Genomic DNA, 14,236 nt, shown 5'->3' with positions numbered 1-14,236 from the left:
ATTTGGTTCTTCCCTCTTTTTTCTTTGTCAATCTAACCAAAGGTTTGCTAATTTTATTGATATTTTTAAAGAACCAACTCTTAAAGAACCATCTTTTTAAAAGAACCATTAATTTTCTCTATTGCTTTTCTATTTTCTATTTTATTTATCTCTGTTCTAGTCTTTAGTATGTCCTTCCTCCTGCTAGATTTTGTTTTATTTCATTCTTGCTTTTCTAGTTCCTCAAGTATAAATTTAGGTTATTGATTTGAAACCTGTCCTCTTTTTTAATGTAAGCATTTCCACTAATAAATTTCCTGTTACCATTTTTTCTCACTGCATCCTGTAAGTTTTTGGCATATTCCCATGGAACTGGGCAGCTGTTGCTTATAAATTGCAAGCTCTACAGCTAGCTACATGACTATTACATCAGTGTGAATTGCGTTCCCTTGTCAGAAATTTAACCCTGGTAGAAGTTTGGCCTCACGTTCTGGTGTTTGGACATCGATTAGCTAGGATATATCTGGTCAAAAAGACCTTGGTGGCAAGCCAGATGTCTTATCACACCTCACTAGAGGGATGGTGGCTGTTCTAAGCTCTGTCTACCTGGTCAGGTTGGAGACACTAGGGATCTTTCTTTGACTACCAACAACTCCTTCTAGTAGCACAGCTGCCATTGTGGTCTTACCCCATCCTGTCCTGTCAGTTTCACCATGGGCTGTTCAGGTGGTAATATTCTGAACTGAGGGAGAGCCAAGGAGCTTCTGGCCAGACATAGCTGTCTGTGATCCTGGAGCTGTGGGCTTGACTGAAACATCACTTTACTGCTTGGTTTCAGGCTGGACACTGCCAGGCACCTACTGCTTGACCTCTGTTTAAATGAGAGACGTCAAGGTTTTTTCATTTTATTGCACAAGTCCAATTTAAAAGCAGACCCCAAATGGTTACAAACCTACAAGCTGTGAGGCTTTTAAACTTGTGACAAGGGACGGAAGGGAAATTCTACTCATTGCAAAGAAATTCTCACTTAAGCTTCTGTAAGCCAGAAGCTCTTAAAACACATGAACCTGCAGCTGGTCCTTAGCTAGTCCAATCTCTAGGAGGAGCTGGCATATGTTTGTGCTGGTCACCCTGTAGCTGAACTACTGCTTTATATTCTGGATGCTCAATTACAATACCATTGCAAGCAAATTTCTTCTTAAATGCCTTCACTAGTTTCTTTTTATCATAATCATCAGTGATCCCTTTGACAGTAGTAAGGGTCTTCCTGCCATTTCTCTGTTGAATTCTTACATGGATATAATCCTCAGTGCCAGCAGGAAGCAGATCATCACTTTTACTTGCATCAGCAAAGGAGTTGAAAGAGTGGAGGTTCTGGATAGCAGACATAATATGATTCCTTTTCTTTAGTAGAAAGAGCCCATGGAAGGAGGCAGTGGGGGAGGGGAGCACTGGGGGTATGGAGCATGCAGAAGCCAGGGGTCAAAAGGGATAGGCTGCTGAGTCCTCGGTGGTGACTTAGTGACTGGAGCATATTTTCATTTTCGTTTATCCCAAGATATTTTGTAATTTCCTTTTGGATCCATTTGTTGTTTAAGAGTGTGTTTAAAAATTCTCACATATTAGTGAATTTTCCAGTTATTTCTCTGCTGTTAATTTCTAGTTGTATTCCCTTGTGACAAAAAAAAAATACTTTGTATGATTTCAGTCTTTTTATGTTTATTAAGACTTGCTCTGTGTCTTCATAGGGTCCAACCTGGAGAATGTTCCATGTGTACTTGAGAGAAATGTATTCTGCTGTTGTTGCTGTTGGTTGGAGTGTTCTGTATATATCTGTTAGGTTAAATTGCTCCACAGGGTTGTTCAAGTACTCTACTTTCTTATTGATAACCTCTTTGCCTGGTCTATCTATCATTGAAAGTGGGATACTGGGGGTGCCTGGATGGCTCAGTCAGTTGGACATCTGCCTTCAGCTCGGGTTGTGATCTTAGGGTTGTGGGATCAAGTCCCACATCGGGCTCCCTGATCAGCTGGGAGTCTGCTTCTCTTCTCTCTCTGTCAAATAAATAAATAAATAAATAAATAAATAAATAAATAAATAAATAAATATCTTGAAAAGAAGAAAGAAAGTGGGATATTGAAGTCTGTACTATAGTTGTACAGCTATCTATTTCTCCCTTCAATTCTGTCAATGTTTCATATATTTAAGAGTGGTGATGTTTGGTGCATATATAGTTTTTTGAGTTATAATTGACATGGTACATTAGTTTTAGGTGTACAACATAATGATTCCATATTTGTATATATTACAAAATGATCACCACAATAAGTCTGGTTAACATCCATCGTCATGCATAGTTACAATTTTTTTCTTGTGCTGATAACTTTTAAAATTTACTCTCATAGCAACTTGCGAATATACAATATTAACAGTCACCATGTTGTACATTACATCCCATGACTTTTTAATTTTATAACTAAACCTGTACCTTTTGACGCCTGTCACCCATTTTATCCACCCACAGTCCCTGGCAAACACCAATCTGTTATCAGTTATCTATGAGTTATTTCTTTTTGTTATTTATTTATTTTATTTTAATCTTTTTTCTATTTCACTTGTAAGTGAGATCATGTGGTACTTGTCTTTCTCTGACTTATTTCACTTAGCATAATGCCCTCAAATTTCATCCATGTTGTCACAAATCTCAAGAATTCCTTTGTTTGAATAATATTCCATCTCGTGTGCGCGTGCATGTCTGTGTATGTGTCTGTGTGGGATGTATCTCACATTTTCTTTATCCATCCATCAGTGGTCACTTATTCTTTGTGGTTACCCTGGGCATTACATGTAACATCCTAAAGTTATGGTAATCTATCTTAAAATGATGCCAACCTAACTTCATTTGCATACAAAAAGCTACCCCCTTACAACTCAGCCTCTCTCCCTCTCTGTTATTGATGTCACATATTACATTTTTACATATTGTGCACCCATTAACATAGATTTATACTTATTTTTGTTCAGTTGTCTTTTAAATATTATAGAGAATAAAAAAGTATAAAGTGAAGTTATAATAATATTGTTTTATTATATTTGTCTATGTAGGGGTGCCTGGGTGGCTCAGTCAGTTAAGCATCTGCCTTCAACTCGGGTCATGATCCCAGGATCCTGGGAATGAGCCCTGAGTCGGGCTCCCTGCTTAGCAGTGAGTCTGTTTCTCCCTCTCCCTCTGTCCCTCTGCCTGCTGTGCTTTCTCTCTCTCAAATAAATGAATGAATCTTAAAAAAAAAAATTGTCCATGTATTTACCTTTACTGGAGGGCTTTATGTTTTTATAGGGCTTCAAGTTATTGTCTAGCATCCTTTCATTTCAACTTGAGGGACTGCCTTGACCATTTTTTATAGGGAAACTAATGGTGTAGAACTCCTTCCATTTTTGTCTGTATGAGAATGTCTTACTTCTTCCTATTTATTTATTTATTTATTTATTTATTTATTTAGACATATAGTTGACATACAGTGTTACATTAGTTTCAGGTATACAACATAGTGATTCAGCAACTCTGAATGTTAGTCTGTGCTCACCACAAGTGTAGCTACCATCTGTCACTGCACAATGGGATTACAATATCACTGACTACAGCCCTTACGCTGTACCTTTCATTCCCATGACTTACTCTTTCTATAAATGCAAGCTTGTACGTCCCAATCCCCTTTACATGTTTTTTCCATCCCCCACCCTCTTCCCCCCACATTCCTCAAGAATGTGTTCATTCTTGGTACGTATAGGTCTGTTTCTGCTTTTTTTGTTTGTTTTTCATTTGTCACGTTTTAGATGCAACCTGTAGGCAAGATCATATTGTATTTGTTTCTCTCTGGCTTATTTCACTTAACATAATACCCATTAGATCCATCCGTGTTGTTGCAAATGGCAAGATCTAATTTTTTTTAATAGCTGAGTAATATTCTGTTGCATATAAATAGATACACCACATCTTTATTTGTCTACTGATGGACACCTAGAGTGCTTCCCTATCTTGGCTATTGTAAATAATACTGAAATAAACATATGAGAGCGTTTATCTTTTTGAATTAGTGTTTTTATTTTCTTTAGATAAATACCCAGTAGGGGAGTTACTGGATCATATGGTATTTCCATTTTTAGTTTTTTGAGGAATCTCCATATTGTTTTCCACAGTGTTTATATCAATTTGCATTCCCATCAACAGTCTTTGTTTTAAAGTCTATTTTGTGTGATATAAGTATTGCTACTGCAGTTTTTTTTTAAAAAATATTTTATTTATTTATTTTGACAGAGAGAGACAGCCAGCGAGAGAGGGAACACAAGCAGGGGGAGTGGGAGAGGAAGAAGCAGGCTCCCAGCAGAGGAGCCCGATGTGGGACTCGATCCTGGAACGACAGGATCACGCCCTGAGCCGAAGGCAGCCGCCTAACAACTGCGCTTCCCAGGCGCCCCGCTTTTTTTTTTTTTTTTTTACTTCCATTTGCATGGAATATCTTTTTCCACCCCTTTGATTTGAATCTGTACGTGTCTTTGGGTCTGCAGTGAGTCTCTTGTAGGCAATATATAGACGAGTGTTGTGTTTTCATTCATTCGATCATCTGTGTCTTTGGAGTGGGACATTCAGATCATTTACATTTAAAGTAATTATTGATATGTGTTTACTTATTGCTAGTTTGTTAATTGTTTTCTGGTTGTTTTTGTAGTCTTCTCTGCTCTTCTCTTGTTTTCCCTTAGGATTGATGATTTTCTTAGGTATAATGCTTGTATTACTTTCTCTTTATTTTTTGTGTATTTATCATAGGTTTTAGTTTTACCAGGAGCTTCATATATGACGCTTTAAATACGTAGCAGTCTATATTAAGTTGATGGTCACTTAAGTTCAAACACATTCTAAAAGCACATTTTTACTCCTCTCCCTCCATGTTGTAAGTATATGATGTTGTATTTTATGTCATTTTATTTTGTGAACCCCTTAACTAATTTTTGTAGATATAATTTTACTACTTTGTGTTTTAACCTTCATATTAGCTTTATAAGTGATTGATCTATTACTTTTACTATGTGTATGCTTTACCCATTAAATTTTTTCCTTTCATAATTTTCTTCTTGTTATTGCCTTTTCTTTTCCACGTAAAGAAATCACGTTAGCATTTCCTGTAAGCCTGGTTTGGTGTGATGAACTGCTTTAACTTTTCTTTGTCTGGGGAAACTTGTTATCGCTCCTTCAGTTCTGAATCTTGCCAGGCAGATTATTCTTGGTTGTAGGTTTCTTCCTTTTAGCACTTTGAATACATCATGACACTCTCTTTGGCCTGCACAGGTTCTGCTGAAAAACCAGCTGATAGCCTCATGGTGTTCTCTTTGTATGTACCTGTTTGCTTCTCTCTTGCTGATTTCAAAATTCTATCTTTATCTTTAAGCTTTGACATTTTAATTTTTATGTGTCATGGTGTGGACCTGCTTTGGTTCATTGTGTTTGGAACTCTCTGTGCCTCTTGGACCCGGACATCTGTTTCCTTCCCCAGGTTAGGGAAGTTTTCAGCTATTATTTCTTCAAATAAGTTTTCTGTCCCCTTTCTTCCTCTCTTTTTCCTCTGAGACCCTATAATGTGAATGTTTGCTAATGTTGTCCAAGAGATTCCTTAACCTATTGTCATTTCATTTCTTTATTTCTTCTTCCCTCCCTGACTGCCTCCTTATCCTCCTCTCTCTCTAGCTTCGGTGCTTTCCGTTTCCCTATTTTTCAGATCATTGATCTGTTCTTCTGCATCTGTTAATCTACTATCAAATCCCTCTAGTGTATTTTTCATTTGTTATTGTAGTCTTACTTTCTATTGGTTTATTTGATATTTTATATCCCTTTGTTGTTCTCACTGAATTTATCCCTTCTTTTCTCAAGTCCAGCTAGCATCTTTATAACCAATATTTTAAACTCTTTATCAGGTAGATTACTTATCTCTATTTCACTGAGTTCTTTTTCTGAGTTTTGTCTTATTCTTTTGTTTAGAGCATATTCTTCTGTCTCATTTTGTTTGACTTTCTGTGTTTGTTTCTATGAATTAAGCATAACATCTACCTTTTCCAGTGTTCAAAGAATGACCTTTTGTGGGAACACCCCATTTGTAGGCTATTTGTGTCTGGTAGGTTTGGTTGACTGACTGGAGCTGAGCAGTCATTGGCTAGTGTTCTCAGGCTACTCTTCACCAGTGCTTCCCTGGGGGTACAGCTGGAGCTGGAATGGGCACAGGCTAGGTAGTTCCAGGGTGCTCCACATTGGGGCTGCCCTGGCAAAGTGGCTGAAGCCTAAGCGGGTATGGCCTGGAGTACTCTGTGTGGCTGGTACCCTGGTTGGATGGCTAGAGCTGTACCAGATACGGTTCAGGTGGTTGTTGGCACCTTGTGTTATGGCCAGTGTGGCAGGACAGTTGGACTGAAGCAGGCACAGACTAAGGGTTCTTGGGGCGTGCCATACCAGGGTTGTTCTGGTGGGATGGCTGGAGCTCAGGCAGGTGCAGGCCAGAGGGTCCTCTGCAGGGAGTGCCCTGTTGGGACAGCTGGAACTAAAATCGGTGTAAGCCAGGGTTGCCCTGATGTGTGCTGCACTCCCTTGATGGGACATCAGGAGTTGGTGCAGGCACAGGTGGGGTGCCTGCCTTGGGGGGAAGAGTTGGAGCTGGTGTGGTCTAAAGACCTTGGGCTTGCTGAGGTGTCAAGGCAGCTAAAATGCGCAGACTTTGCTCTCATCTGTACCATCAAGGGGAAGGGGGAATATAAACTAAGGAACTCATCAGCACTTTGACCCTTGAGAAAGTTCCAGTAGTTCCCTACTGTTTGGCAGTTGCTCTAGGGTTCGTAAATGATTTTCCTTCACCTATAGTCTAGTTGCCATTTAAGCCACTTTTTTTTTTTTTTTTTTTTTTTTTTGCTGGGCCCCAGGTCAGGCAAATCTGTGCAAGGTCCCTTGGTCCTATCCTCTTCTACTATGGTTTATAGCATTAGAGGTAGGGTTCCCATTGTTACTATTTCTGTCTCTCTGACCATTCTCAATGTAGTCCCATTATCCTTGCTGTGTATTAGCTGTTCAATAAGTCCTTATTCTTATTCAGGAGAACTTGCTTTTCATGTAGGTATAGATTCAGTGCGTCCTTGAAAGGAGGTGAATTCAGAGCCTTTCTATGCCATCATCTTGCATCCTCTGTCATATTTGAAGGACAATTTTGTTGGATATAGAATTCTCAGTTGCCAGTTATTTTTCTCTCAACACTTTAAATTTATCATCCCATTGCCTTCTGGCCTCCAAGGTGGTTGCTGAGAAATCTGCTAATGGTACTCTTAGGGACTTCTTATATGCAAGGAGACACTTTTCTCTTATTGCTTTCAAGATTCTCTCTATGTCTTTTGACAGTTTGATTATAATGTGTCTTGGTGTGGGTTTCTTTGGGTTAATCCTTCTTGGAATTCTTTGAGTGTTTGGATTTTTTTAAAAAAATTTATTCATTTTAGAGAGAGGGAGGAGGGGCAGAGGGAGAAGGAGAGAGAGAGAGAATCTCAAGCAGACTCCCCGCTGAGCGTGGATCCTCACATGGGGATTGATCTTACAACCTTGAGATCATGACTTGAGCTGCCATCAAGAGTCAGATGCTTAACAGACTGAGTCACCCAGTTGCCCCAGCTTTTTGGATTTTTATGCTCATTTCTTTCCTCAAAATTGGGAAATGTTTAGCCATTCTTTCTTCAAATAATCCCTTTGCCCCTTTGTTCTCTCTTCTTCTGGGACTTTCATAAAGTATATATATTGATCTGCTTGATGGTTTCTCATAAGTTCCTTAGGCTCTGTTCTCTTGATTCTTTTTTCTTTTTGTTCTTCAGATTGAATAATTGCAAATAACCCATCTTCAAGTTTGCTGATTCTTCTACCTGTTCAATTCTACTTGACTCTGCTTGACCTCCTCTAATAAATATTTCAATTTAATTTTTGTATTTTTAGCTCCAGAATTTCTGATTGGTAATTTTTTAAAAGTTTATTTGACACATAATTGACATATAATGTTATATTAATTTCAGGATATGGCATAGTGATTCAACAGTTCTATATACTACACCATGATAAGTGTGATCACTATGTATCACCATACAACATTAACACAACATTTTATATTTCCTAGCTGTATTTTCCATCTCCTTGACTTCTTTATTTTATAACTGCAAGTTTGTACCTCTTAATTCCTTTTTCTTATTTCCCTCCCCACCCCATGGCAACCACAAGTTCTCTGTATTAATGGAGTCTATTTTTTAAAAATTTTATTATGTTATGTTAGTCACCATACAGTACATCATTAGTCTTTGATGTAGTGTTCCACGATTCATTGTTTGCATATAACACCCAGTGCTCCATGTGATACATGCCCTCCTCAATACCTGTCACTGGGCTAACTCATCCCCCTACCCTCTCCCCTCTGAAACCCTCAGTTTGTTTCCCAGAGTCCATAGTCTCTCATGGTTCGCCTCCCCCTTTAATTCCCCCCCTTCATTTCCCCCTTCCTTCTCTTAACGTCTTCCATGCTATTCCTTATGTTCCACATATAAGTGAAGCCATATGATAATTGTCTTTCTCTGCTTGACTTATTTCACATATATAGCACCCTTTCCTGATTAAAACTCTTCAGAGTGTAGGGTTAGAGGGAACATTCCTCAATTTAATAAAAACCATCTATGAAAGGCCCACAGTGAATATCATTATCAGTGGGGAAAAGCTGAGAGCCTTTCCCATAAGATCAGGAACATGACAAGGATACCCACTCTTGCCACTGTTGTTCAATATAGTACTTATAGTCCTAGCAACAGCAGTCAGACAACGAAAAGAAATAAAAGGTATTCAATTTGGCAAAGAAGAAGTCAAACTCTCTCTCTTCACAGATGACATGACACTTTATGTGGAAAAACCCAAAAGACTCCACCCCCAAAATATTAGAACTCATACAGCAATTCAGTAATGTGGCAGGATACATAATCAATGCAAAAAAATCAATTGCTTTCCTATATGTTAACAATGTTAACTGTAGAAAGAGAATTTTGGGCATTGATTCCATTTACAATAGCACCAAAAACCATAAGATACCTTGGAATAAACCTAACCAAAGAGGTAAAGGATCTGTACTCTAGAAATTATAGAACACTTATGAAAGAAATTGAAGAAGACACAAAAAGATGGAAAAACATTCCATGCTCATGGATTGGAAGAATAAGCATTGTTAAAATGTCTATGCTGCCCAGAGCAATCTACACTTTCAATGCCATCCCAAACAAAATACCATGGCGTTTTTCAAAGTGCTCAAACAAACAATCCTAAAATTTGTACAAAAACAGAAAAGACCCCGAATTGCCAAGGAAATGTTGAAAAAGAAAAGCAAAGCTTGGGGCATCATGTTGCCTGATTTCAAGCTATATTACAAGGCTGTGATCACCAAGACAGCTTGGTACTGACACAAAAACAGACCCACAGGTCAATGGAACAGAATAGAGAGCCCAGATATGGACCCTCAGCTCTATGGTCAACTAATCTTCAACAAAGCAGGAAAAAATATCCAATGGAAAAAAGACAGTCTCTTCAATAAAAAATATCCAATGGAAAAAAGACAGTCTCTTCAATAAAAGTCTCTTCAATAAAAATATCCAATGGAAAAAAGACATTCTCTTCAAGATATTTGGACAGCTATATACAGAAGAATGAAACTCGACCATTCTCTTACACCATGCACAAAAATAAACTCTAAATGGATGAAAGACCCCAATGTGAGACAGGAATCCATCAAAATCCTAGAAGAGAACATGGGCAGTAACCTCTTTGACATCAGCCACAGCAACTTCTTTTGACATGTCTCCAAAGGCAAGGGAAACAAAAGTGAAAATGAACTTTTGGGACTTCATCAAGATAAAAAGCTTCTGCACAGCCAAGAAAACAGTCAACAACGGAGTCCATTTCTGTTTTTTGTTTGTTTGTTTTCATTTGCTTTTTAGTTTCCATATATAAGTGAAAAAATATGATATTTGTGTTTGTCTGACTTATTTCAGTTGGCGTAATACCCATTAGGTCCATCCATATCCCAAAAACATACAAGTGGCCAATAAGCACATGAAAAGATGTTTGACATCATTGATCATTAGGGAAATGTAAATTAAAAATACAATGAGATAACACTTCAAAAAAAAAAAGAAAAACAATAACAAATGTTGGAGAAGATATGGGGACATTGGAACACTCATACATTGCTGGTGGGCATGTCAAATGATACAAATGCTTCAGAAAGACAGTTTGATTGTTCCTTAAAGAGTTAAACACATTTACCATGTGACTCAGCAATTCTACTCCTAGATAATACCCAAAGGAATTAGAAACATGTTTAACCAAATTTTTACATATTGGATTAAATATTAAATTATTTACATTAAATATATTATGTACACAGCAGCATTATTCATAATAGCCAAAAAGTAGAAACAACCCAAATGTCCAAACACTGATGAATGAATAAATGTGGTATACCCAGACAATGGAATATTATTCAGCCATAAGAAGGAATGAAGCACTGATATGTGTTACAATATCTATTAACCTTGTAAACATTACTCTATGTGAAAGATGTGAGACACAAAAGGCTTTGTATTGTATGATTCTATTTATATGATACATCGAATGTAGGCCAGTCCATAGAGACGGAAAGTAGGTTAGTGGTTGTTCAGAGCTGGGGGTAGGAAGTGGCAGCTAACGAGATTTTTTTTTTTTTTTTTTTTTTTTTTTTTGTGAGGGGGAGAGTGATGATGAAATGTTCTGGAATTGTAAATGCTTTTTAAAACTGGCGTATAGTTGACATGTTAGTTTCAGGTGCACAGCATAGTGATTTGACAATTATATACATTATGAAACGCTAACAATGGTAAGTGTGGTTACCATCCGTTACCATACAGACTTACTGTATTATTATATTCCCTATGATTTATTTAATGAAATTTTCTGGAATTAAATAGTGATGATGATTGTACCACATTGTGAATATAATACAAACCACTGAATTGAACATGTTAAGATGGTTGAAATGGTGAATTTTCCTTTATGTGAATTTTATCTAAAAAAATAAATGATGTCAGAAGAGTGTCTAATGAACACAGTCTGCACTTGCAAACTGGTTACTTTTTTCCCCTTTGGCCATTGGATGACTTGTTGAGCCATCTGTTGTGACAATGTCTGCTCTGTAGCATTTAAGACTTTGACATGTCAAATCTGCCAACTCTAGTGCAGATAATTGAGAGGAACGAAATGCTTTTTTTTTTTTTTTTTTTTTAGTTTCAGGGGTACGATACAGTGATTCAGTAATTCTGTATGTTAGTGCTCATCACAGTAAGTCTACTCTTAAGCCCTTTCACCTATCTCACCATCATCCCACCCACCTCCACTCTGGTAACCACCAGCATATTCTCTATATTTAAGAGTCTTTTTTTTAAATTTATGTCTTTTTTCCTTTGTTTTGTTTCTTAAATTCCACGTCGGTGAAATCATATGGTATTTGTTTTTCTCTGACTTATTTTGCTTAGTGTTATACTCTCTAGCTCCACCCCCATTGTTGCAAATGGCAAGTTTTCCTTCTTTTTTTTATAGCTGAGTAATATTCCATTGTACATATATACCACATCTTTATGCATTCATCTATCAATGGACACTTGGGTTGCTTCCATATTTTGGCTATTGTAAGTAACGTTGCAATAAACATGGGAGTATACCTATCCTTTCAAATTAGTGCTTTCAAGTTCTTTGGGTAAATACCCAGTAGTGGAATTACTGGACCATATGATAATTCTATTTTTAATTTTTAAGGAGTCTCCATACTGTTTTCCACAGTGGCTGCACCAGTTTGCATTCCCACCAACAGTGCATGAAGATTCCTCTCCCCATCCTTGCCAGCACTTGTTTCTTGTGTTCTTTTTATTTTAGCCATTCTGACAGTTGTGAGGTGATGTCTCATTGGGGTTTTGATTTGCAGTTCCCTGATGATTAGTGATGTTCAGAATTTTTTTCATGTGTCTGTTTTCCATCTGTATGTCTTCTGCCCATTTTTCAGTTGGATTATTTGGTTTTTGGGTGTTGAGTTGTATAAGTTCTTTATATATTTTGGATACTAACCCTTTATCAGATGTCATTTGAAAATATCTTCACCATTCTACAAGTTGCCTTTTAGTTTTGTTGGCTGTTTCCTTCACTGTGCAGAAGCTTTTTATATTGACTTAGTCGCAACAGCTTATTTTTGCCTTTATTTTCCTTGCCTCAGGAGACATATCTAGAAAAATATTGCTGTAACTGACATCAGATAAATTACTGCCTGTGCTGTCTTCTAGGATTTTTATTGTTTCAGGTCTCACATCTATGTCTTTAATCCATTTTGAGTTTACTTTTGTCTATGGTGTAAGGAAGTGGTCCAGTTTCATTCTTTTGAATGTAGCTGTCCATTTTCTACAACACCATTTGTTGAAAAGACTGTCTTTTCATCATTGCGTGTTCTTGTCTCCTTTGTTGAAGAATCATTGACCATATAATCATGAGTTTGTTTCTGTGCTTTCTAACCTGTTCCATTGATCTATGTGTCTACTTTTTTGCCAGCACCATACTGTTTTGATCACTACAGCTTTATAGAGTAACTTGAACTCTGGTGTTGTGATGCTTCCAGCTTTTTAAAAAAAAATTATCCCTATCGCCTACAGTAAATCTTTAAAATGGGTCTGGCCTTTTAGCAGGCCAGAATGAATTATCATAGGGTGAAATAGTGGGCACAATAATTTGTTCCTTTAGGGATTTTTGAATTTTTTCCTTAATTTGAGTATGTCCTATTAAAAATCTTTTCTAAATGGAGACCTCTAACACACTTAGCCTTAATGGATGGTCTATCATCAGTTGTTAGGAATTGTGGTACTCATGTCCCAGGGTGTTTTTCTTTTTCAAGATTGTTTTGGCTATTCGGGGTATTTTGTGGTTCCATACAAATTTTAGGATTATTTGTTCTTGTTCTGTGAAGTATGCTGTTGGTATTTTGATAGGGATTACGTAAGTCTGAAGATTGCCTTGGGTGGTATGGACATTTTAATAAAATTTGTTCTCCCAATCCACCAACATGGAATATCTTTCCATTTGTGTTGTCTTCAATTTCTTTCATCAATGTTTTATAGTTTTCAGAGTACAGGTCTTTCACCTCCTCGGTTGAATTTATTCCTAGGCATTTTATTATTTGGGGTGCAATTGTAAATGAGATTGCTTTCTTTTTTTTTTTAAGATTTTATTTATTTGACAGAGAGAGAGACAGCCAGTGAGAGAGGGAACACAAGCAGGGGGAGTGGGAGAGGAAGAAGCAGGCTCCCAGCAGAGAAGCCCGATGTGGCACTCGATTTCAGAACGCTAGGATCACGCCCTGAGCTGAAGGCAGATGCTTAACGACTGAGCCACCCAGGTGCCCCAGGGGATTGCTTTCTTAATTTCTCTTTCTGTTGCTTCATTATTAATGTTTAGAAATGCAACAAATTTCTGTACATTGATTTTGTATCCTGTGACGTTACTAAATTCATTTATTGGTTCTAGTAGTTTTTTGGTGGAGTCTTTAAGGTTTTCTATATATTATATTTTGTCATCTGCAAATAATGGAAGTTTTACTACTTTCTTACCAATTTGGATGTCTTTTATTCCTTTTTTTGTCTGACTGCTGTGGCTAGGACTTCCAGTACTGTGTTGAACAAAAGTGTTGAGAGTGGACATCCTTGTCTTGTTCCTGATCTTAGGGGAAAAACTGTCAGTTTTTCACTACTGAGAATGATATTAGCTGTGGGTTTTTCATAGCTGGCCTTTATTAAGTTGAGGTATGTTCTCTCTGAACCTACTTTGTTGAGTGTTTTTATAATGAATGGATGTTGTACTTTCTCAAATGCTTTTTCTGCATCTCTTGAAATGATCATATGGTTTTTACCCTTTCTCTTGTTAATGTAATATATCATGTTGATTGATTTGTGAATATTGAACCATCCTTGCATCCCTGGAATAAATCCCACTTGATTGTGGGGAATGATTTTTTTAAATGTATTGTTGGATTCAGTTTGCCAATATTTCATTGAGGATTTTTTCATGTATGTTCATCAGAGATATTGGTTTGTAGTTATTTTTTATTTCTTTTTTTAGTGTCTTTATTTGGTTTTAGTATC

General features: G+C 37.2%; 1 pseudogene; it reads right to left on the bottom strand.

Moving 5' to 3' along the window:
* Positions 1-1,031: 1,031 nt before the first annotated feature.
* On the bottom strand, positions 1,032-1,368 carry LOC123000412 (eukaryotic translation initiation factor 1-like; annotated as a pseudogene).
* Between the last annotated feature and the right edge of the window lie 12,868 nt (positions 1,369-14,236).

This window comes from Ursus arctos, unplaced genomic scaffold (genome assembly GCF_023065955.2).
Source record: "Ursus arctos isolate Adak ecotype North America unplaced genomic scaffold, UrsArc2.0 scaffold_8, whole genome shotgun sequence".
Lineage (NCBI taxonomy): Eukaryota > Metazoa > Chordata > Mammalia > Carnivora > Ursidae > Ursus > Ursus arctos.
The sequence above is the reverse complement of the archived record's forward strand: the minus strand, read 5'-3'. Positions and strand labels throughout refer to the sequence as shown.